We start from the raw sequence: 26,838 nt of genomic DNA on the forward strand, positions 1-26,838 counted from the left end.
CCATCTGCTATTATTTGCTGAACCTGAATTCTGTCTGAGAACAGTTTTTCTAATGTAGGAACCTAAACACACTCACTTTGTTCCCCGAGCACTCAGGCATTCCCTACTGCCACTCCTACTTTGTACTATGATAGGATATCAGAAAAAAAATCTCCCCAAATAAATAAAATATCCAAGAAAACACCTCCCGGTATCTCACTGACTGCAATCAAAGTGTATGCAAAACAAAAAATGTTCTACCAACTGCGTCTTTCTCTCTCTCCTTGTGTCAGACTTTTTAACCATTAACTATAATAACGATGCCTTTCTTAATACTATGCCTAAATTAGATTGTAAATTCATTGAGGAGAGACCTAGATTCTGTTCACAATTATGCCAGTGCATCTACGGAATTATTCTATTAGTCTATGGAGTTACACCAGTATAAAAATCGACTTGAGATCATATTAAGCTCTTTGACTTGTTTAACTTGTAGCATGAGCAATTAGGGGACTGTACGAAGAATATTAATAATAAAAATATTCGTGTATGATACAAGTCTAGCTTCACAAAGGGATTTAGGTAATTAACTTACTCTCTATGTTCATAAATCCAAAATTTAGATGCTGAACACCCTCATTCAGCCTCCTAGCCCAGTAAGTGCCTCAGTTTCCACCAAAAAGTCTCTGCCAGTGATCATGTACAAAACTAACTAACTAATAAGTAAGTCCTGACATCCAGCACCAAAACTCATGCCTAAGCCCTGGGTTAAACCAAGGGTTCCACTGCTTTTCTCACATGTGGGGCCCAAGCTGGTAGAGATGTTCGGAGGCTGACAGAGTATAACTATTGAAGTGGGCTCTGCATAAAACAGCTGGAAGTGTTGGTGGGGCTCCTCTTTTACTCAATAGCCCAGTGGTTACAACACTCATCTGCAATGTTGGAGACCTGGGATTCAAGTACACCCTCTTCTTGAGAGGAGCTATGATGAGAATCAGGTCTCCCACCCACATTCTGGATGAGTGTCCTAACCACTGGGATATTCCAATTTCTCCTGTTGAAGCTGTTCCACTTGGTATAAAAATAATGAAACATTCCTCAGAACAGGGACTTGAGCCTGACATGCCAACATTCCTGGAGAAGGCCCAAACCACTGTCTCATACAGAGGCATTGTATACCCTTACTGGCAAAATGAGTACTTCACGGTCTAGTCAGTTCCTATTAAGAAGTAAATGCTTTGTCAACTTAAAGAAAACTATAAGCTATTCATGGCTGTTGCTCAGATTCTAAGATCCATGGGGGAAAAAGTAGGTTAATCTCTTAACATTGACAGCATAAAAGTCAGGTGGTTCCCTCAAATTACTAATTTGTTTATAGCTGAAGCCAGTAAAATGATCATTAACACTGAAAATGAAACCAGCCAAAACTGGTAACTGAAACATGAGACCTCGAAGAAAAATATATATATAGTTATTTAAAAAGTGAGCATTTCTCCAGAACTACCACATAGCAGTATCTGACATAATGTAGCATTTCCCTACACTTAGAATTGGAAAAGTTGAAATAATTTAAGATCTAGTATTTCTTTTCCTGAGTGGCAGAAATATTGCCAAGTGCCAGGAGAAGACCAGACTTCACATTATTAGAGTCTCATACAATATTGACTTCCTATGGCAAAAATCTCATTACATCTTCAAACCCTGATAGTAAAAGATTCAGTTATATTAGGGTTCTTGCAGATCCTTAATGTACAGTCCTAACAGATACTTACTATGCCATATGAAGAGGTGGTTTTTAGTATGACAAAGTGGATATAAAGTACGGAACGTTAATCCAGTTAAGCATTTCTGGGAATTTATCCCATACATAATATGGAAAAGGGAACCAGAAAATGCACTGTTTTTATTTGATGTCGAGTAATTCAAAGGGTAAAATTGGATTCTACAATTTTTTGGATAAATTCCATTTAAGCAAGAATGAATTTGATCTATTAATACTTCACATTTCTATTGTGCATTTTGTCTAAAGATCTCAGAGTGCTTTACAAACAGCATGAAGAGGTGGTAGCAAGTCTATATTTAAGGTTGTAATTATCCTATCATTTTACTCTCAGTTTCCACTTGAAATTTGGCAGGTATTATCTCTAGCTAGGAAATTTTCTGTGAAAAATTTAAGATTGGACACTTGCAGAGTTGTAGGTCAGGAGAGAAATGGGTTGTAAGTGTTACAAAAATACAGGATTTTGAAAAAATAAACTATATTAAGCTTTTGGAGAATCTATTAATTTTCTTGATGAAAGGGAAGGAGGAAAAAAAAAGGTGAGTGGAGGGAAGCCACATAAGGTTAGATTGAAATATCTTCAGGCTAGGGACTGTCTCTTACTATGTAACACCTAGCACAATGGGGTCCTAGTCTCAATTGGGTTGTCTCGGCTTCCACTGTAATACAAATAATAAATAGTAATGATCCTCACAAAAATGGCTTGTACTAAACAATGTTAATTTTTAGTGCTAGATGCACAAGGCTAATGCATAGTACTATTGTTCTGTTAGGAGGAGACTAGTAGCAGCAGAATCTTATAGTAGCTTTGAAGGGCCTCAACCATTATTGAGGCCCCATTATGCTAGTTGCTGCATGTGCACAGTCAGAGATTATCCCTTGTCCGAAGACATTGCAGTCTAACCAGATGTGTCTTACCCCTTTTTTCTCCTTCCCTTCCATCAAGAAAATGTGTAGATTCTCCAAAAGTGTAATGCACTTTATTTTTTTCCAAAATCCTATCTCTCTGAAATGTATATAAACATCCAGACAAAGGATAAGACAAGAAAGCATTATCCCCATTTTACAGATGGGGAACTCAGGCACAGATTAATTAGGGGCCTTATCCAAAGTACAATACACTCAGTGGATGGACTCTATTGAGCTTTACTCAGAAATAGAAGAGGACAGATTTAGCCCCAACTTTGTACGCTTCCTCTTGAAACGATGGTCTTGTAGTTAGACTGAGACTCAGAAGATCCAAATTAAGTTTCTGATGCTGAAAGACATCTTCTGTGATCTTGGGCAAGTCACTTACGCCTGACCAAAAGCACACTGAAGTTGATCAAAATCTTCTGAGAGTTCAACGTTTGGGGTAAATTCTGCTGCCTCGCCATCCAAGCCTGAGTATATGGGCTTTGTACAAAAGTTCTAGTGGCAGTTATATGGAGTCGATTCCTATACCCAAGCCAGCTGGTGAACACAGAGCAACTGCACAGCTATTCAACTTCCAATATTACAGCCCAAATGAATCTAACGCTTTCCATAGAAAGAGACAAAAATATTGTTCTCTCAAGTGAATGACCACTGTTTAAAACATATATGCCATGTAAAGTCTTGAAAGTTTGAATGCAGAATCTGTTTCTTAACCAAAATTATTTTAGTCCATCTTCTGTGCAGACCACTCTATTTATGAAGGCTGGGCAGCTGGTGAGAATTATTTCTGTATTCATTCTTTTTCATTAAAAAAAACATGGAAGCCTATGTTTTGAAGGAACAATACAACATTAAAGAATTTCATGTATTTTGCAAACATTAAAAAAAGAAAAAAGAAACAGAGTTCAACTTCTGAGTCTGCAAAACTTGAAAGTTCCCTGTTATATGCATAAACAACTACTTAATTCCAAAACAGAAAGTACTTGAGTGCAAATGGAGAAGGATAAATGAAAGTGGCTGGTGGATTGTAACCAGGCTTAGTATTAAGACTGATTTGGTTTGTTTTTATATATATAAATGGACTTGAAGGAAGCAAGTAAAATCAAGAAATTTGCTCAGAATATGAAATAGGTAGAAATATGGAGTGGAACAATCAGTTATGAGGTAGATAGAATATATTCAGAATAATCTGGTGATTAGGCATACGGCCATATGGCACAAGTGTCTAATACAATTTAGTACAGAGATAGAAGATGATAAAGTCAGGGAGAAGAAAATTAAGGCCAGTAGATACCTGTTTACAAATGTCACTGGTAAAATGTGAAGATTGCACACTTCCCTACTTCTTTTTCTGATGCAGCTACCCCATTTTCTTTGAATACAGCTATCAGTTTGTTATACCCTTTTAAAACAAACAAATTTTGAGTGATGTTCTTGCAAAAATGCAGTTTCCACCCCCAATAAATCCATACAACTAATTACATATTGTTCTTGATGCTACTAGATATTTCTTACTTAAGTTAGATGTATATTTACAAATATGATTATATGGCCACAGCTTATCTATTGTCTAATACAAAGTCCTTCAAATAAGGATAGATTCTAGTACCTTGAAATGGGGTCTACAAACCCCATTCTGAACGTAGACAAAAAGGGGAGGGGAGCCTCTCCTGTTTGCAAGTAAGGAGCTTGACCACACTCACAGGCAGCTGCCAGAGCTGCAAATCATGGAGGCAGATACTCACAACTGCACCCAATAGAAGAAAAGATCTATTACAAAGGAGAGACTGTAGAGCTAGAAGGGGAGATAGACAAGCCTAGGACAGCAAAGGGGGCAACACCCCTGCACCAGGTTGTCTCCCTGAGCACAGCTAAGAGACACTTCTAAACTCAGTCAAAGGTGGAAGTCAAAGAACTGGGGTCCAGGTGAGGACAGCAGTGATCCTTCAAAGGACCACAGTAGGAGCCAGTGACATACCCTTACTCATGTTGGCTAGCAGCTTAGTCCACAAATAGTCCCACTGACTGCATTGAGTCTATTTGTGAGCTAAGGTATTACTGAATATGAGTAAAGGTCTCAGAACCTTAGAAATGAAAGTTTTAGGCTGTACCTTTTATCTATAAATTTGTCTTAACATGAATTACACAGAGTCGAGGCCCCATCATATGGCAGGATATAATTTACAAATCTTCTACCCACTTGTGGTTATTCTGCATGTCAAGTTACGTTTCCATGTCCAGACCATTACTGTTTGTGTGTGATGTTGTTTTGTCTTTTCACCGCCTCAGCACCATTTGAAGAGCTGTTAATTTTCTTGCAACTTACTATGAACAGAGACTAATGTCCATCGTTTCAGAAAAAGAAGGAACTTGAATGAGCATACCAACAGAGGTCATTGTTTGCTGCGTTTTGCAGCTTTGTTAGGAATACTTTGTGCAGTATAGCTGAGCACAAGTTAAACTGCATTCCTAATTTAAAATACACACATGACCTATTACCATTCCTGTTGGTTACTAGGTGACAGATCAGAACAAACAAAGCCATGTAACATCTGAATACCACTGTATGTTGATCAGGAAAACAATTTCCATTTGGCAGACAAGTTATTATAAGGATTGCATTGTGATAACACCTTTTGAGTAAAATTTTGATACTGGTTATCTGCCTTTAACTCCCATAGTCTTCAACAGGACTTGTAAATGCTTGACACAGCAGAATTTGATGCATCTATTTTTAATTAGGAATGAGCACAGGGCCAGATTAAAGCATGAGCATAACCGGGGTTCTAGCACTGGTCCTGGAGTCACACTTCCAAACCAGAATCTCAGCTTTCAAAAAAAGGGTTTTCAGCACTCATGGTTGTTTGTGACAAAAAGCTTGAAAACATGAAGTGAGTATAACCAATACAATTAATCTGCCTGAATCTGCAGAGAGTCTGAAACTATAGCTCTGAGAGGTGTGACTTGCCTCATGCATCTTAATGGAGTGTTCAGTCCAAAACCTAGTGCTTTTGGGGGGGACCAACACTATAGCAGAAGAGGACTGGGAGTGGTCAGGTGAATACAAAGGGCCCCATCACCCTAACATATAAGGTAAGCATGAAGTGGGTGAGACTGATGCCACTCCTGGGAAGGATAAGTTGGCCCCCAAGCTGCTTCCAACTCCTCAAAATGGGAAGGGATTCCCCTGCTACTCCTAGTGGGAAGATGTGGCCACACTGCAGGCCTGTATCATGGTATTCTAAGGGCACTGGACTCTCAGTCAAGCCCTGCAAGGATTTGCTGAAGGTTTCAGTTGAGCTAAGCAACCAAAAGCTGGATGCACAAAGCAAGCTTGCCAAACCACCCGAGTGCTAACTTGGGCTGAATGCCTCATAGGAGGTTCTCACAGTATTTACAACACTTCCTGTTCACTAGAAATACAGGGAGAAATCGCTTCCTTGTGATATTTTTACACTTCTATATCCACCCAAATGGAAAAAAGGATGTCTAGGTCTATGAGAAAAAAAAAAATCTATCCTCCAGGATAGAATTCAAATTGGGTTCAGGGATGAAGATTAAAGTCACATGTTTTATCCATACCTGTCTGCTCAGCCCTACTTTTTAATAACTTTAAAATACAGATGCAAGTTTTAAAATGTTAATCAACACTGGAAGCATGAAATAGTGTTATCATAATACTTAAATTGTAAGTCTAGCTCCTCTGGAAACAACAAATCAGGCTCGCTGTAATTAAACTTTCAAGCCTTGAGTATTTAAAACAGATTCATAAAACAAAAATCTTGTGGCATTTTTAAAGCTATTGCTCCCAGTTTACCTGACTGAGTTTAAATTGTAAGGGCATTGTCAGACCTGAATTTTAAAATGTCACTGCAGTTACATACCTGATTTTCTGATAGTTTCACTATCAATTTTTAGAGGAAATTTGTTTGAATTTGTTTGATGAAAATTTGATTGGCAATTTAAAAAGGAAAACAAACAGACAAAGGGAAGTAAAGTTGCCATAGCATTTCTTCAGTTTATCGACTACAATATTAGGCCTTGTTCCTGCAAACATATGTACAGTTGAGTAAATTGGTATTACAGTAGAACCTCAGAGTTCCAGACACCTTGGGAATGGAGGTTGTCTGTAACTGACATGTTCGTAACTCTGAACATAGTGCCGTTCAGGCTCCAGATCCAGTAGCCAACACTCCAGGCCCGGCTTCTGCAAAAGCTGAGCTCCCTACTCAGTGCCTGCAGGAGTGAGTGAGTGAGTGAGTGTGTGAATGGCTGAAAGTGGTGCAGACCCCAGCACTGCTCCTGCTGTGCTGGCTCTGACTGCCACGGGCTTGCAGTATCTTGCTGTAAGTGGCTGCCCCACACGTGGAGGTAGGGGTAGGGTGGGGACAGGCAGCCCAGATGTGCCTACTTTGAAGATGCAATACTGGTACAGTATTTGCTTTTTTTTTTTTGGCGTGTGTGTGTTTTTGCTGCTGCTGCCTGATTGGTTACTTCCAGTTTCACATGGTGTCCAGTTAACCGGTCAGTCTGTAACTCTGGTGTTCATACCCTTGAGGCTCTGCTGTACTTAGGCCTTTGGGGAAGAGGCAGGCTTTTCATTACACTTGTGCACGGTGCTTAACACAACTGAGTTCCAATTGATGGACTTTACATGCTAGCAAAATTCTATGAAAAATATGCATATGAACCATCCCTGTGAAATCAGTGAGGCTACTCGTGAGAAAGTAAAGTTTAAATGATTGTGGCCTTATTTCATAAGGCAGCGGGAATGTGAAAAAAAATGGAATGTGTTTTTACTTGAAAGTTTCTTAAATCATTCTAGTTTTATAGGTTTCATTACATCTGGCATCAAGACAAATAAGATATTAAAACTCTGAACATATCATATATAGAAGCTGGCCTTTGCAAATTGCCCAGAGTGGATCTCTCTCCCCAAGAGCCATGCATACAAGAATAAATATAGGCAAGAGAAATCTGACTGTCTTGGATAAAAGAATAATATAGCGATATTCAAAAAACAACAACAAACCACCACTGAAACAATATACTCCATTTCTTAATGAGAGAAAAAAATTCCTTCTACTCAAAAGCTTAATGATTTATACAAAGGGAGGGCTGAACTAGGCTAGCATGGAAGCTAAAACATTATTTTCCATTTCATCTTAACAGCTCAAAGCACATTTACAAACATTTGATTAAGTCTCAACACCCTTTTAAGGTAGGTAGTATTTAACCTGTTTTACAGATGGGTAAACTGAGACACAGATTTAGACACAAAATATTGGTATTAATAACATATTTCCAGTTTATTTTCCTGCATCCACAGCCTGATTACAGAGAATCACCATGCAACAATTGACAAGGAGCTGGGTCACTGCTACTACTGGGCATATTAGATTGCTGCACCTGTGCATGGTTTTGACCATAAGAATCCACTGACCACAAAATATTAACAAATCCAATTCCACCTTTATGTTTCATCGTAGAAAGCTGCTTCAGGGCTCTTCTCTATAGTACACTACTGTGAACATTGTCCCTTATGTACCCAGGCAGGGCCACTCAACATTTGGCCCCATGTAGACAAGGACCATGTGACGCATCCTAGGGGACAAGTTACTGGTAGAGCTTGGAATAGAAGTGAGGCTCCCTTTCCATAACCACTTGACAGCACAATCACAGTGTAAAAACGCAAGAGTAAAGGTAAGATCTAATTTCACTTCCTGAAGCATTTTCATACCCATAAGCACAATTAGGACTTAGAAAACAGCAAGGTGTCATTGTGCACCTTAATGAAGGTCACTTGAACATAGTGGAAATAACCTGGAGAGAAAGGAGAATTATGCTTCAAAGGGTATATCATCCACTCGCTTTCCACCAGGTGATAAAAAGTGTCAAATGTATGTTTCCAGATTGATACCCCCAGTACTCTGGGGCCAGTCCTGCATTGCTTGAATGTGAAAAGTGGCGCACACAGACACAATATATATAAAAAAAAAAGAGCTGGCTGAGATTTTCCAAATTTTGAGGGTGACAGTGTCAGTTTTTGAAAATCAATTTTCATGGAATAAACCCTGATTTTTTTTTTTACCAAAAAAAAAAAAAAAAGGTTTGTTCAGGCATACCCATTCTTTGTTGCCACTCCCCTTGAAGACTTACTAATTATTAGATACGATCAAAACCCAGGAAATATTTTGTAAACCAAAATTGTGAAAAATTCCTCCCTTTGGTTTTTGTCTGTCAAACTTCAATTCTTCAATAACATTTTAATTGACATTTTGAGATTCAAAAATTGTTCACCAGCTTTGCTAAGAGATCACTAAAGATGGTATTGAATGAGGTAACCTAATGCATAGCTTTCCCTGTGCCCAAGAGTAGCCTCTACTGATATTAGCACAACAGCGAAACAACTTGTGTGCCCCGTTACTCCTGCACAAGGACTCGCAGGACCAAGGATTCCAGAGATTCCAGTTTGCATCCATCTCATTAAACTTGGCAGTATATTCAGATGACTAAACATTTTTCATAATGTACATCTGTGATCTTTTCAGGTCACAACTTCAACATATCACGGTCACTCTTTCAAGATGTCTGAAAATGAGCAGTCTGTTCCAAATTTCTTTCTGGCTAGTAAAGAAAAATCAGATCATCTTCAGAGTTACAGGAAACACAAAATCTGTTATTGATTAAATGCCAAGACCTTAAGGTTAAAATGTATATGTAACCCTTCTGCCCGTCAGAGTTGGCAGCAACAAGGGCCGGGTTCAGTATCTAGGGGTTCCATTCCAATAACACAATGCAAAACCGGCTCGAGCCCCCACCCAGTGACCTGGGACAAATATATACTACCCCCGCTGGGTGCCTCCACGAGGCAGTACTTCCCCTCTCGCAAGCACAGAGTCTGAGTGTAGCAAAAGCCTTTTAATAACAGAGAGAAACAATGTGGCATATTGTTGGGGAAACACCACCAACAGGATTCATAACACAACCCATGAGCAAAAACCCCACCCCAAGAAAATTAGGGCATGTCCTTTCCCTTTGATTCTTGAGTCCGGCAACCCAAAATCACTCAAAGTCCCAAAAGTCCAACAACCCAAAAGTCTCTGTCCCTGGTCAGGTCAGCCCCAGAGTTCAAAAGTTTATCTGCAGAGTTTTACCTCCCAACCTGGGTGGAGATGGGGGGGGGGGTTTCAGGGGCACCTTACGTGGTCCAAAGCTGATTGCCCCAACCTCTCCATGGGGCTCCGCTCCGCTTCACCAGCCATCCCACGAATCGCTCTGCTCTGCCAGCTGCCCCCATGAGCTGCTCCAGGCATCCAACAAACTGCTCTGCTCCACCAGCTGCTCTGCCAGCCGCCCCGCAAACGGCTCTGCTCCAAGAGCCGCTCTGCTCCACCACCTGTCCCAGAAACGGCTCTGCCAGCCATCCCGCAAACTGCTCTGCAATATATCTTCAGGCTCCCCCACTACTTAACACAACACTCAGTGATTTCAGCTCTTAGTAAGTTTAGCTCTTGTGATTTCAGCTTGTAGTAAGGGAGCCTCAGTGCTGGTACACCATTAGCCCAAAGTGAATTCAGCTCAGCAGCCTGTAACTAGACTCCTAATGGAATCAAAATTAGCTCTAATATTCCACAGCGGAGAGAGAAGGAAGTGCAATTAGCATGTAAAGCCCTCCCCAGGAGGCCCATACCACCAAGTATTAATACCTATCCCCAGCCTCTCACTATTCACTGAGTTTCGGAACCCATGACCCTTGCCTAGCGAGTGCTGCTTAGTTGATGGTGAGTCCCTCCATCATAACAAAAGGCCAGGTACGGTTTCACTGTCCTTGAGTTACATAATCAGGATAATAACAGTTTATTCTTGCCCCAATAACAGAGAAACTGAGGCTCCTACAGCAGCCAAAGTGACCATCTAGGCAGGGTGGGTGTGCCTCTGCAAATGAGATCAGCCCCTGAAGTTCTTTTCCACAACCCACCATGACTCACCACCAGATGTCAGGGTAGAGCTCATCCTGACTCTGCTTAAATATATTTGCCTAAAGTGGCATGATTGGAGATCCTTCTCCTTTTCCAAGAAAACACAAGCTACATTTTTTTTTCACATCAGATTTCTATCGTCTCTAGCCAGTTTCTGTATGTTGGAAAACAGAAAGATTGTAAAGGGATCCTGTAGTCATGAAAACAGCAGAAGCACAGCTGCATGGTTTACTACACCCAGATGATCCAACTGAAGTACAAAGAATGTAAGTGATTTGTATCAGGCCACACAAATAAGTGATAGATTTAGCAGTGGAACCTAAACACTGCTTTTACAAGTCTTTTTGTTATTCCCTTTTAAAAGGAGCACATGTTTTAAAGCAAGTTACATTCACTGGATTAAGTAGTTTACCACTTTCAAGTAGTTTACCACTTCTGTAGTAGTTCACTGCTTAATTCCTTTTGGATAGGTGTATACCATCTTTTGCTGCTTCTTTATAAATGGTCTACTGCTCTTTTCCAGGTAAATTAACAGATTACATTTAAGACTTCTGATTGTCAGTTTTAACTGACAAACACTGACAAACACCCCTGAGAAAAAGAGTCAGAGATATTGGTGTTTATCCAATAAATAAGAGAAAAAACACCAGAGGGCTTGTCTACAGGGAGCAATAATGAGGACTATGGGATGGTGGGTGATTTCAGAAGCACACTAACGTGTTGTGCATTAATTGGTATGAGTAGACCCTGCTGGTACACACTAAAGGTTCCCCAGTGAATTTTAATTTAGTACTGCTTCAAACGGTACTATGTTACAGTGCACTAAGGGATATTACAAAGCTTAATTATATACATTATTCATTACTGTAATGGTTAGCGTATAATATAAATCATATATTATAGTATATACAAAGACCCCCAAAAATATTTGGACAGCTGCATAAAACTCAAAAATTGCTCAAAAATATAAACCCCAAAAGATTAAGTTCATGAACTCAAAAACCCTCAAAAGTCCTATTTATATTTGACCTGAAGTAACCACCACCATTCAACCAATAGCAAAAGGAAACTGTGTATTTCAAGTTGGAGTACTGATGGTAGCTCTCAGCATCTGAGACATCTTAAAAAAATACTCTCTTTTATTTCATACTTGCAATATCAACTACTAAAAGTGCCCCTTTTCTGTGAGATCTAATTCTACAGAAGATAATATTTTGTAATTCAGATTTTTCTTTCATTACTTGTCAAATTTCATAAATCCCATCTTGTAGCAATTCAGTTTTCAACAAGTCTTTACTGCACTGGTATATGTAGTTCCATTTCCAAACTAGTCTGCTATCCAGTTTTAGCTAATTCACTAAAATAGAGCACCATTAGTATACTCTCTCACTCTCTCTAGTACAATCACACTTATTTCAACTAAAGTGTGGTAAAATTCTTGCTTTGCATCCCACTTTACTCCTGATGCCAGGCTAAATTTTCTCATTACAAAATCAAGTTGATAAATCTTACAGAAGCGAAGGGAACATAGGAATAAGTGTTCCTGCATGGGCCAAATATTTCCTTAGTCATTACTCAGGTAAAATTCCACTGGGTTAAGTAACAGTTTTCACTGAAGGACCAAAGCTTTTGGTCAAATGTGTTTGTTAACATTAAGTTGCAGATAAGCATCAAATATGGCACATGCTCGCTTGCTCTCACTCACCCACCGACCCTATCTCTGTCCTTGAGAAGTAAAGAGGAAAAAGGAAGTAAGGATAGGGGGAGAAAGAAAATCATATGTTATGTACCAGTGGCTAAAATAAATGGTAGCTGCAGAATTCTTTTTTACCATAAGAGCTTGTAGTCATCCTTGAGTTTGTTTCCACACATAGCTACTATTTGGTACATTATGAATAGCTAGCTAGTGTCGTTCCCAACAATTTTTCTCAACAAACACAGCAGGAAGGGAGACTGGAAGGTATTTTATACAGGATCTCACTGTTATTCAAATTCCCTTGAAGGTCAGGTAGAGGTTTAGAAGTCCAGGACTGTGGAAGTGTTGATATTTTCTAAACTGAGTAATCTATGCCAGAACTAGCAGCTATCAGTCCATAGCAGTGCCGGGGTGGGGGTAAAGGGGGAATGCTTTTGCAAGTGCCCAATGTCTCATACAATAGTATCTGCAGCAGTGTTTGATTTGTCACCTGTACTGGTGGAGCATGATAAATTGCTTGCTTGCTAAATTCAAGACTACTGACAAGAAATTTGGCCTTGGGATATATCCAAGAAGCTTTAGAAGGCCTTTATATGCTGTTTGTCAATCAAATCTGCACCAGCAAATCACGGTGTTGAATACCAACAAAGAAACGAATCCTCTCTACAAGCAAGGCGTGTAGCATCCCACCATCCACTAACTAGGAGTCAACAGAACTGAGATTGCTACCGTACATATTAATCCCTGCCGACTGGGGCCAATCCGATAATCTTCTGGAAAAAGCTCCCTTTAATGTCAGTGGGAGTTTTGCCTGAACAAAAATGTCAGGACTATATCCACAGGTAGCATTGGAGATATTTATTACTCTTATTTTGTCATCTGCTAACCATCATTACGGGTGATATGGGGATTTCACACCCCTATGTTATAAGCATGTTCAGCTGTGAATATACTGAAACTACAGCTGAGTAGGAGTCCCATGTTGTTCCCACAAACTGCCATATGCAATTGAAATAGCACAAATAAGTTTAGAATGTGAAATCCTGGAACTTGTGAAGGGCCCATCACAGTGAATCCACTGAAATTTCAGTACCAGAAGAGGGAATATGTGGTGGGTGTGCATGGAGACTCCAAAGCAACCTGCAGAGCTAAGGTGTGTAGTGCCCTAATCTGTGGTAGCTCAGAGGGTCACAGCCAGTTGGTCAGCAAGCTGCATGTAACCAGTAACCCACACATACACATCTGGAATAACAGCAATCCACAAACTACTCCTGTACATACTCAGGAGCAAAAGGTCACTCAGCAGAAGTGTAGCTTGGTGAGGAGGATTATATTCCTAGATTCCATGTGCTGGGGTCAAAGCCTGTCTGTTCAGCCTTATTACATGCCATTCAGTCAAGCTGCAGTAGACTTCCACCCTGTTGTCAGTAAACCACAGAGAGAGAAACTGCAGAACAGGAAGTTTATAGGAACTGGACTCTAGGCATTACAGTGCAAAATTGAGTTATAAATACTATTAACCCAAAATAACCTAGTACCCCACAGCAGTCCAACAGGTTCGTGTCACTTGACTCACATTTTCATGTTTTCCTGTGTAAGTAATGACTTCCAGTCTGTATGTTACACCAGGGAGACTACTGGTGCTACATCATGTGTGTCAAAGCAACAGTTCATACTACCATTTATATGAAGAGAGGGTCACAACCAAGTTCCATAATTCCTGGTTTAGCCCTCATTTCAGTCTGGCTATCAAAATTAGATTGGCTTAAAAAACTTCCAGGTTTACACCAAAAGCATTTTTTCCTGCAAAGTTTGAAGAAAATATCAAACTTTTAACAAGATGTGACTTTATTAGTAATTACCCTTATTTGAAGTTTAGTTGTGTCTAAACTTCATGCCCCAGTCTAACTCAGAGATGCCTGTTACTAGCTATTCAATCTTTCTACATAATTAAATGTCTTTGAAAGTTGTATGTTGGCCATATTTGAAGAAAGGCTGTAATTAAGAAAGATTAGCAGCCATTGCTAATGAAAGTGTTTAAGAACCAGCTTACTTCTTCATGGAGTACTGTGGATGGACTCTGTGGGAAGGGTATGTAAATTATTATAGTCAGAAGCAGAGGAGGAATTGTGACTTATTAAACTCCAATACCTTCCTTGCTTTGCTCTTGAGGTGGTTCAGCAATACACTGCCCTTTATTATGGGCTGTATCCTTGGGATGCAATCTAATCCTTGAATATAAAGGACTGGGGTTCTAGATCTGGTTTATCAAGTTAATCTACTAACCATGTTGCATGGGTTTTTTTTGTAACAATGATTTGGTTGCATAACACAGCCTCTTCTTTTCTGCAATTGGTCAGAGCCTTTGAATTACTAGCTATTCTATATATGAATCCAACCAGAAGCAAGCTCTATAGTTAAGGTTAGAACATGGGTTCCATTGTAAGTCATATGCACTCCTCTTGTGACTTTACACCAAAAAAAGGGATTTCAACATTTTAAATCGAAGGCAGTCAGTCAAACCACATATGAATGCTTACAAGTAAACAACATTTTAAAAAAAAGTTTACTCAAGGTTTGCTAAATTTTACACGTCCAGACAAACCCTCAGTTTGACTGCAAAATTCCAAACTTTACATACATTAAAATATTATTAAAATATAGGGCCTAACCAATTTTTTAAGACGTATTTACAAGTATTTGCTTCAGAGTGGTAGCCGTGTCAGTCTGTAGCAGCAAAAACAAAGAGGAGTCCTTGTGGCACTTTAGAGACTAACAAATTTATTTGGGCATAAGCTTTCATGGGCTAAAACCCACTTCATAGGATGCATGGAATAAAAAATACAGTAAGCAGCACATATATTATAGCACATGAAAAGATGGGAGTTGCCTTACCAAGTGAGAGGTCAGTGCTAATGAGGCCAAGTCAATTAAGGTGGAAGTGGCCTATTCTCAACAGCTGATTACTTTTGTAGTGCTAACGAGGCTCATGCAATCAAGGTGGATGTCGCTCATTTCCAACAGTTGACAAGAAGGTGTGAGTATTAGCAGAGGGAAAATTACTTTTTGTAGTGACCCATCCACTCCCAGTCTTTATCCAGGCCTAATTTGATTGTGTCCATGTTTGCAACTTAATTCCAGTTCTTCGGTTTCTCATTGAAATCTGGTTTTGAAGGTTTTTTTTGTTGAAGAGTTGCCACTTTTAAGTCTGTTATTGAGTGTCCAGGGAGACTGAAGTCCTCTCCTACTGGTTTTTGAATGTTACAATTCTTGATGGCTGATTTGTGTCCATTTATTCTTTTACGTACAGACTGTCCGGTTTGGCCAATGTACATGGCAGAGGGGCATTGCTGGCACATGATGGCCACATAGATCACATTGGTAGATGTGCAGGTGAACGAGCCCCTGATGGTGTGGCTGATGTGGTTAGGTCCTATGATGGTGTCCCTTGAATAGATATGCGGACAGAGTTGGCAATGGGGTTTGTTGCAGAGATTGGTTCCTGGGTTAGTGTTTTTGTTGTGTGGTATGTAGTTGCTGGTGAGTATTTGCTTCAGGTTGGGCGGCTGTCTATAAGCGAGGACTAATTGGTCTCATTAGCACTGACCCCCCACTTCGTAAGGCAACTCCCATCTTTTTATGTGCTATAATATATATACTGCTTACTGTACTTTTCACTCCATGCATCTGATGAAGTGGATTTTAGCCCAGGAAAGCTTTGCCCGAATAAATTTGTTAGTGTCTAAGGTGCCACAAGGACTCCTCATTGTTTTTACAAGTATTTGCCTAATCTATTCATATAAACACCAGTCCATTTTAAAATCCACATGGCGGATGCACATGTGTGAAAGGCTGGGGAAAAAAAAAGATAAATGGGAATTCTGTGGATCAGTCTAGGAAAGCATGAAAGTGCTTGTGAGAGATGCAGACAAACTGATAACCTTCACACAGCAAGGAAGCCAGGGTGTGACAATAAAAGAGGTTACTGGGAGTGACTTAAATTGTGGAAGGTCTTAAAGGTTAAGACAAGAAGCTTGCGTTTAAAGGGGAAAATAGTGAAGAAACTCAAAACCATGGTGACATGGTCATAGAAATGGGTCAGAAAGATTTTAGCAGCAGCATTTTGAATGAACCTGAGAAGGATGAGATGGAAGGATGGACAGACAGGAGGAGACCATATTACAGAAAAGGACCTGGATAAAGTTTTTTGTGATTCAGACAGAAAGAAGAGTCTTGATCTTGGAAACTGCATAAAATAAAAAATGGCAAAATTTGTATATAGACTGAATGTATGGCTAGACAGAGATAGGGTTACCAGGTGTCTGATTTTTGAAAAAGGGTGGCTCTGGTGGGCACCACTAACCGGGTTATTAGAAGTCTGGTTGGCAGTGCAGTGGGGGCCTGGGGTTAACCCTGCCTGCCGTGGCTCCGCATGGTTCCCGTAAGTGGCTGCCAAGTCCCTGTGGCCCCTCAGTGCATGGGCGACCAGGAAGGCTCCACACACTGCCCACACCCTAGATAAGCAGTTCCCATTGGTCAGGAACTGTGACCAGTGTGAGCTGCGGGGGCAGCACCTGCAGACACAAGGGCAGCACTTGGAACCTCACTGGCCACCTATGGGCAGCAGGGACCTGGCGGCCGCTTCCTGGGAGCCCCGGTAAGCGCTGCCCTGGATCCCGCATCCTCTGTCCCAGCCTGGAGTCCCCTCCCACACCCAAACTCCCTCCCAGAGCCCGCAACCCCCCCCCACCCCAACCCCCTGCCCTAACCTTGAGCTCTCTACTGCACCGCAAACCCCTCCTCCCTGGCCCCACCCCAGAGCCCCCACCCCAGCCAGAGCCCCCACACTCCGAACCCCTTGGCTCCAGCCTGGAGCCCTCTCCTGCACCTCAAACTCCTCATCCCCAGCCCCACCCACAGCCCATACCTCCAGCTGGAGTTCTCACCCTCACCGCACCCCAACCCCCAGTGTCAGCCTAGAGCCCTCTCCTTCCCCCCTGAACTTCTAATTTTTGGCCTCACCCAGAGCCTGCACTCCCCAGACCAGATCCCATGCCCCCCAGCACCCCAAACCCCTGACCCAGCCCAGAGCCCTCATCCCCAGCCTCACCCCTGACCCAGCCTGGTGAAAGTGAGTGAGGGTGTGGGAGAGTAAGCAATGGGGGGAGGAGGGATGGAGCAAGCGGGGGCCAGGGTGTTCGTTTTTTTGCGATTAGCAAGTTGGCAACCCCAGACAGAGCAAAATAACACTCATTTTATGAGTGTCTGGGTGGATGGAGGTGATAAAAGGAAGGAAGATGTGAAGTTTTGTTTTGGTCTTCATAGGGAGACAGAAATACCAGCGTGACAGAGTGTCAATCAGAGCAAAGTTTATTACGATCTATGAGCAAAGAATGCCCTGCTCTATTAAAAGAAGTTAATGAACAGGATGATGTGCCTTGGCTAACATAGTTCTTTAATACATGGTAGTAAAGCCTGCTATTATGAGTCTCCCATCTCAGGAACACTTACATTAAGAGTGTGAAATGTTAAATAGCTCTGCCAGGTGTGAGCCATTAGGTTTCTCTGATTTGGTGCACTTTGGTACATCCATTTGATACAAGGTGCAAATTAATGTGCTTTTGATTATGATATGCTGCTGTGGGCATTCTGGAAAAGGCTGCTTTATTTTTAGATTACTATATCTCTTGAACCGTTAGAGCTCTCATGCTGAAATTCACTTTGTGACTAGTATTAGAGGAACACTGAAACACAACTATCATGTGTTACCCCTGCACATAAGGCCTCTAGAACAAGAAGTGTTAACGTGCTCTAATTTTTCTGAGGGCTATAGCTGAATCATGAAAAATTCACACCTTATCTGGAGTTCTTAAAAATAGCAAAGGGTTATTCAGTATAGGAAAACCAACCCATTCTTCTATTGCAAAGAGTGAAGACACTGATAAAACAGATCACTATTCCGGTAACATACTGTATTCTTACCTTTGTAAAATATTCAGCATCTTCTCTTACCAAGTACCAATACACACTTGGGATACCACAATACAAGCTCATGGCAGATGGAAGAAAATCTTTGAGGCCTTTCACAGGTTAAACTCAACTATGTAAGATGTAATGGGATGTTTATATATGTAAAAAAGTCACAGTAGAACCAGCCATGAAACTCTAGTTTCAGCTCAGAATTTCCTACACATACTTGGTGCAGGGGTGCTAGAACAATTTGCATAGCAGGGGTGCTGAGAGCCATTGAATCAAACTGTAAACCTTGTAGATAATGGCAACCACTTCAAGCCGGGGGTGCCGCAGCACCCCTAGTTCTAACACTTATGACTTGGTGTGCAGCTTTCCTACTCCACCATCACTGTGAAGTGGGTAGTGGCACGGCCTCAAAGGCTCTGTGGAGATAGCAAAAAACAAAAACAAGGGACTCTGTTGGGCCATACAAATGAGCGCATATGTCAAAGGGTGAGAGCAGAAAGTAGAGGAGCTGCTCCCCAGATCCAGCAGCCCATGCCAGCTTACTAGGAACCTGGTTCAAAAACAACCTGGGAGGATGGCTTTACAATGAGCTGTATAGTTTTTGCATGTGAATGCTGACAGAACTGGCTTGGTCTTCTGAGAGGAAATACTCCCATGGATGCTGCTGTTAACAATTGTCCCCCAGCCCCTATCTTCACCACATCTACCTGAACATCTCAGGTCCACAAACACAGGGGATTTCCCTAGATTTCAGAGGGAGGAATGTTGATGCCTTTTGAACAAGTTTCATTTATTTAGCCTTCCTCTAATGCCTTCACCATTTACTTACTGATGAAATGGCCCTCCTCATTTTGTTCACTATTATTGTAGTTCACGGCTTAATTCCTTCTAGGACTTCTGGGTGTTCAGCTTCTTCTGGCTCGGTTACAACTTGCCTGCTGTTTTTCTAGGTCAGCTCATAGATTATTTGATTTGAAGTGACCCTTCCATTGGTTTAACCAGTATGGGCTTATCCTTATGAAAAATGTAACACTGTAAAAATTGCTCTAGTTTGATTCAGTGATCTGTATAAATTCAAGAAAGAGGGTTGATCTACAGCCAGTGTTTAAAGATGCTTAAAACTAAGTAATAGTTTAATCCCTTTCTCTTACAATGGCAGTCACTAAATGTGTTTGTTTTCTATGACCTCTCTCTTTTTAGGAGACACTGTTTAGTTATTCATGCTACCTCTTTCATACCTGTAGTATCTTGCATCTCTCCCTGTAGTGATTTTTTTAACTGTCTTCACTATATTGGCCACTGAACTCAATGGAGCTACTGAAATTTACACTCGCTGCAATTACTGTATCTATTTAGGGCACAGTCCCATAATTCTTATGAAGCAAAACTCCCAGAGATTTCAGGAGGAATTCCCCCTATATGTGGAGGACAAGATAGGACCCAGAGTGTTATTTTAATACCCATGACAGAGGTGGATGAGTCCTGCCGGAGGAGGAGGGAGGAGGTTAAAACTTTGCTTATACAGTCAGGCACCCTTTCTGGAATTGTAAAGGGAAACTACTGACTGAGCTCTAGTTGCCTTTAATATATCTGCCATAATAGCCTAAACGGACAGCAGACATTCCTTGAGGGGAATGTAACAAACTTAGGGCCCAATCCTACAGCTCTTCTGTGTACACAACCCTCCTTAATTTTGAGACTAATGTCCCATATAGAGGAGCTACAGGTCTAGGCTTCCAATTTTTGGCCTAAACCAGATTCCCTAAATGTTGCAAGGATTAGCAAAAGGCAGTTCAGATGGTTGTACTCTTAAATTATACCACCATGCACCCATAATGCTTTTTTTAAGTAGGTGTTACACTTGTCCTAGGAACTTCTAGAACAGTCTTTTCCAGGAATTGAAATTAGAGGGGGTGTTCAAATTTACAGCGGGCAGGTGGAAAACGACTAAATTGACAACACTGAATGTAACTAGTTGGCTTCTGGGGGTTGGATGGGGGAGTTGCTGGGGAGGGATGTAGGAAAATCCTTGTGTCTGGTTGCTAAAAGCTTTGACTTAACTATTTTTGACACATGATAAACTACTCAGATCTGATATAAACCAGCTCTGGGGTTTTTCCTGTATCTCCCAGCATGAATAAGCACCACTCTAAACTCTATGGCACTGTGTTTCTGAGCTATTCCAATTCCTGGTGCTTTACTAAAATGGAATTCTAATCTGAGATGTGAATTGTTCATGTGTAGAGAACAAAAATGTTTGTATATCTTTTAATCAAAAACACATGCCCCTCAACGTATCTGTGTGATACTACCCTGCTTGAAAGCACAGAATTAGATCAAAAGGCATTGTTTAAGAAACCAGGCAGGAAAGGTATACAAAAAATGTCCTACATAAGGGCACCTCCTCAAACAAGGTTTATAGCCCTGATGAGGGATTTCTCAGCCCTGTCTGACAGCTGTTTGCCAAGGCTGAAAATCTGAAACCAGTGAGTATGTGCTTGGAACCATTCAGCCATGCCTCTACTGCTGCTACTAGTGCTACCATGGATATGCTACTATTTAATACTGTGCTCACTGAGTGAGAACTAGTGCCAACACGTGTACACAATAGGGGACTCACACTCCTAGCTCATAGTGTAGATGTTGCCAAAGTGTTTTGTCAAAATAAATCATACTGAGTTTTGCAGATGCTGTTTCTATGTCACAGTATACTGCTTCAGTCTACAGGCTCTTGGAGAATTCTTACTGGTGCCAAGTCCATTGCTAGGTATCAGAATTGGCTACTGGCTGGGTGCAATATAAAAACCCAGCTGGGGAGTTGATGGATTGCGGGATCTCAACCCAAAGAACAGTGGAGGCCTGGAACTGCCACTTGAAAGGAGTGTATTTGAGGGGGGACTGGAAAAGGCTCTCAGATGCAGTAGCCTGCTCAGGGAGTGTGACAATATGATGCTGCAATAAAACAAATTCTTATGTGTTTAGAGTTAAAGGACTGCATATGGATCATTTGCAAGTTATACAACAGTAAGTAGGTATAACTTGCATCCCTTGGAAGTAGATGTGGGTGTCATAGTATGAAAAAAATGAACAGAAAATGAGAGGGCCTGAATCTCAGTTACACTAAGATGGCTTGACATTGCTCTTGCAAACAGTCTATAGGCTATATACTACTGTGGATTCATATGCAGATGGAAGGACAGTATATGACCCTACACAGAATATAAGAACGGCCATACTGGGTCAGACCAAAGGTCCATCTAGCCCAGAATCCTGTCTTCCGACAGTGGCCAGATACCTCAGGGAGAATGAGCAGAACAGGTCATCATGAAGTGATCAATCCCCTGTTGCACATTCCCAGCTTCTGGCAAACAGAGGATAGGGACACCATCCCTGCCTCTACGTAAGCACCCTAAGTGATTACCAAAATCTCTTATACAATATTATAATTAAGAATTTGTTTATATATTTATTTTATCTATCTATAAATAAAACCTTTCTTCCCAAGGGATGATATAGCTATAATATACAAATGTGCAGTGCACATGTGTTCTATGGTAGAGGAAGACAAACCAAAGACTGGTTAGCAAAACCTGTGTTGATGCTTTGCAGTGAAGGAGAAATTTTGGTTGAGGACCCGGGGCAAACCCCAGCTTCAAAAAGGGTCATTAAAGAAACAATTATCTCTTCATTATGACTGTGGAGTTTGCATTAATGCAAATAAAATTCATACATAATGGGTAGAGAATTCATCTGTGTATCTGTGGGGGGAAAAGTTTGCCATTTGTAATCACTAGTTGTTTCACTAACCATTTAAACAGCGAATTAACTAGATAGGATCTATTCTAAAAAATAACCTTCATCTAAACAACATCCTTACTAGGCAATGAATATTCTTATAGCCATAACTAAAGTGATTCCAAAGACCAACTAAGCAAAAAAAATAAAAGCATATGTATAGCTTTTTCTTCATCAAAAGCTATTATAGAGAGAGTGTGGCAAACAGCAAGCTTAGCACGAAGTAATTAAAATTCCAGTAAAAAACAAGGACTAGAAATTGTTTTTCATCATCCTTCACTGTACCTTCAAGACTATTTTTTCACTGTGAACCACCACTGCAGAATCTTCTAGCATAGATTTGTATATTCTAGTACATTCCTATTAAATGTTAGAAAAATGCCATTTGGCCCCAAACAGGAATCTTTAATCAGCCCCTCCTGCTCATTCAACACACCTTTCAACTCTTCTCTCAAAATAAGCCAACGCTGGTCTCCTGAGGTTTTAAAATAAAAATATTAATACACTCTGCTTTATTCTCTCACTACTAACTCTGTATGTTTGTTACTTGGTTTCAAGTACGGATGCTTCCGTGACTGGGTGCCTGGATGGCCACACTGAAAATGCAACACTCAGGGCAGATTGCAAGACATAGGGCAGACAATCCCCAATAACTAGTGGTTTACTCTATCATTAGATTCACCAAGCCAGTAATAAAAGTGCTTCTGCAGTACCACACTGGTTAACCAGAAGCCAACAGTCCCCTCTAGGTACTCCAGCCCTTGGCTTCTATCCAGACAACCAAGTCTAATATAATGAGGGTTTATTGAAAACTCATTTCACCATATGTGAGGTTCTTCCTTATCCCAAAGGACCAGAAATATCCTCAGGTCAATATGAATCTCAGATCTTACCCCAATATCATGCTGCCAGCCAATCATTAATAAGTTAACTAAAGATTTAATAATAAAAGAAGAGAGTTGTAAATGGTTAAGGAAACTTGTGCATAAAAGTGATTGCAAAGTCCTTACATGGAATAAACCGCTGGTTTGCAAAAGTCTCTCTAAATCACCCAAACAGATTGGGGGTCAGTCCGTCCTTGTTCAAAGCTTCCTTGTTAGAAATCCAGTCCAGAGAAATGAAGACAAAATGCAGATGTTTTGGGTATCTTTTGCATCTTCTGCCATGTGCATGGAATTTTACTATCCCAAAGAAAACCCACAGCCTCTGCTTGTGGAAAGTTACAGGTCCAAGATGTAGCCCAAGGTCACATGAGCACATCACATGTCCTTACATGGTTTGCTGAGTCACAGGGGGTGGTCACCGGTCCCTCCATCTTTGAGGCATCCTCATGAAGAGCTATCTAGATGGGATGAGTTTCTTCAATGGCCCATTCTGAGAGCGGAGTGTCCTTGATGGGCCATCAACACAGCTGTTTAGCGTTGATGTAAATTCTGTCTGGGGGCTGTCACCCAGGAATACACCACATGTGTAAGATACAAGTACATAAACAATATTCATAACTTCAGATACAAGGATGATACATGGATTTAACCAGGATAATCATACTTAGCAAATCATAACTTTTCCATCGACACCTTACATGATGCCCAATTTCCATAAATCGTATACAAAGTGTAACAGTGGTAACAGTGATATAAACAAACAGTCACTTTTCTTATATATAGCATCACAGCTTCTGCACAAGTTCCTTATTACCTATAGGCCTGACTGTATACTTAGCAAAAGTCCCATCAAATATAATGAAAGCCTCATTTAATTTTTTTTTTGAAGAAATGCAATCTGTTTGCTGTAATTATAAGGTCCATTTGGTCCCCCTTGAAGTGTCCTTTTTTTCAATGGATGTTGGACTGGCTGCACTAGAAATCAGAAGGAGCCATTTTAGGCCAGATGGACTTTCCTAACATTTCAAGCCCCCTTTTCACTTACTTCAGTGGGCATTGGGTCAGGTCCAGGAAGAATAAGACCAACTCCCTTAAACTTTCTTTGTAATTTAGCTTTGTCAGTCATAATAGTATTTTATATTGCTTAATGCTACAGTAGCTTAATGACACCTTAATGTCCCCCTCCCCGCCACAAAATTTTAAATGTTTAGTTTGAGGCATTTAGATTTCATTTAGGCCGCAGTGTGTGGACACAAACCTTTTATCTAAGTTTAATTAGCTAAACTACCTCAAAATAATTGTGAAACGTGTTTGTGGTCACTTGTAAAATATTATTTTGTCGGACCTCTGACAGCTCCGCTTGTCAAAGTTTGAACTGAGAGATCCTAAATTAAGAATCGAATTTTAATTATGGTAGTTACACATGTTAGTAGAACTATTTTCAGGAGATTATATTATGGCATTAATGACTCTTACATGTTGTATAGGGAAAAGAGGCTTGTGGTAAAGCAACATAAGGCAAGATTTCAGACTGAAAAATTTACACTGGATCGTACAAATGGATGTAAACTTCAACTGGATCACCACATCTGTAACTAACTCAGGCCAGACTCTGCTATCCTCACTCACACTGGTATTTAGCAAGTACCTCCTTTCAAATCAGTCATATTATTGCAGAGGAAGGAACTATTCAACATAAATAAGTGGGGAAGAATCTGGCCCGAAGAGAGTTCCGACTATTAATTATCCTGAAAAATACAGTTAATATTCCATAAAATATGAAGAAACAAGAAAATGGTTTATACCAACAAGAAAAATCCCAAATATTTCTTTAAAAGGAAACTAATATTTTGTATGAAAAATATTATATGTACTGCACTTACTACAGAACTATAGGTTCCATTTAAAGTATTGGGAACTAGATGATTAAGGGGCAGGATTTTATAAACTGGCCTGCTTTTTTGCAACAAAAATTGTGCATGTGCAAAGCTACATCCTCAGTTATTATCTTGCACATCTTATGTTATTTACATATGTGATCAATTAACTTAGAAATTTAAGTGACATGTGCACACAAATAAAATGCATAATTTTGCAAAGCTATCAGTGCAAAAAAAATCAACACAGTTTAGACTCAGGCATTAAGGCTAAAAAGGACCATCATGATCATATAGTCTCACCTCATGCACATTGCAGACCATGGAGCCTCACCCATCCATTTCTTTAGTGGTATGGCTAGAGCAGTGCTCCCTTGTGGTCCTTCCAGGTGTTCTAACACAGCAATAGGTCTCCCAGTAAGGAGGGTAGGGGAAGAAGTCTCATCTCCCCTGTCCACTGAGGTGGGCTTGAACTCATCAGTTAACTGCCTTTTCAGTCTTATCCTCTTCTGGGGGTGGGAGGGTTCAACCCTAAAATGTTCTACAAAAAAGCAAACTTCGTTCAATACAGGGCCATCCCCCAGTCTTCCAGTAAGGCATTCCTCCCCTTTCTTTTGGGCTTGATTCCCAGTCTGATCTGTACATTGCTCATTCCTCCCCAATGGCTGCTCCAGCTAGCAGGAGTGTTTCTCTGTTACTCAGAAAGTAAAGCTTTCTTCAGGCGGAGTTCCATCCTCCTTCCTGGCCAGTCAGCCCTGAACTAATTGAAAAGTTCTCTCCTTTTATTCCCCCTACACACTTGGAATTGGCTGCAGGTGCATGGGGCAGGAGCTAGCTGGGCCCATAGACTCTCCTTAACCCCTTCTCTGTTGGTGTGGAACCCCTCTGCCTCATCACACACACAGGCCAACTAAGAATCCTAAGGCACCAGAGTATTTACAATGCTCATTGATGAAAAAAAGTGTACCAAAATTTATCATTTGAATTATTACTACTCATTTTATGTATTACAGTAGCACCTCTAGACACCAACCGATATCAGGCACATTATGCGAGGTGAGTAAAATACGCTCCTAGTAAGAGACAGAATGCCTACAGCCTAAGAAGAGAAGGCAGATAAAAAGTGATATTATCTCCATTTTACAGAAGTGGAAGTGAGGCAACGGGAGATTAAATAACTTGCCTGGGTCATACAGGAAATGGCTGAGCCCAGAACTAAACCCAGGATTATGAGTTCCAGTCCAGTGATCATCCTTCCATTAAATCAGGAAACTCAAGCTTTTGAGGATCATCCATCTAGATCAGTGTTCCTCATCCATCTAGATCAGTCCAGCTGATGGGTCATGACCTTCATGGAGGCCATGAAAAGCCATGGGGAGAAGGAGTTTCCAGGCATTGGAAATTTTATTACAATTTAAACCAAGAAAGTCTTGCTCCCTCATTCCCTACACATCCTTGCCCTTCAAGATCAAGTATTCTCCATCAACCACTTGAAACACACACACACCCCTTATGTAAGAGTATAACTGCTTTCATTAATACTTTTTTTTCTTTTGTAGTAAATATAAAGGAGTTGTGAAAATGTTAAGCTTTGAATAAGCGGTTAGCAACACGAAAAAGCTGATAAACACTGATCTAGAACTGAAACAGCTGCCTTTGCTTGGTTTGGCTCTTTACACACACACACACACACACACCATAAAGAAGAGACACTAAGTTGAGAAAATTCATACTGAGGCCAAACCTAAGAGGGAAATTTTTCAGGCTCTTCTGTCACTGAGCTTATGGTACTTACAAACAATTGACAACAAGTAAACAGACAGTGGAAATAACAGGTTTTATGAATAACAGAACACCTTGACTCCTTCACTCTAGCATTTCAGAAGCTCCCCATACTAAATAAATGTTTTGTTTGTTTTATTTAATTTCATTTTCATACTTTATTTTAATA

The 26,838-nt window shown here is 40.6% G+C and overlaps 1 protein-coding gene across 6 annotated transcripts in view; it reads right to left on the minus strand.

Moving 5' to 3' along the window:
* Nucleotides 1–26,838, minus strand: part of CNTNAP2 (contactin associated protein 2) — a 1,669,434-nt gene that overhangs the window by 1,565,262 nt on the left and 77,334 nt on the right. The gene's annotated exons all lie outside the window — the stretch shown is intronic.

Source organism: Lepidochelys kempii, chromosome 2 (genome assembly GCF_965140285.1).
Source record: "Lepidochelys kempii isolate rLepKem1 chromosome 2, rLepKem1.hap1, whole genome shotgun sequence".
In the NCBI taxonomy this organism is placed as follows: domain Eukaryota; kingdom Metazoa; phylum Chordata; order Testudines; family Cheloniidae; genus Lepidochelys; species Lepidochelys kempii.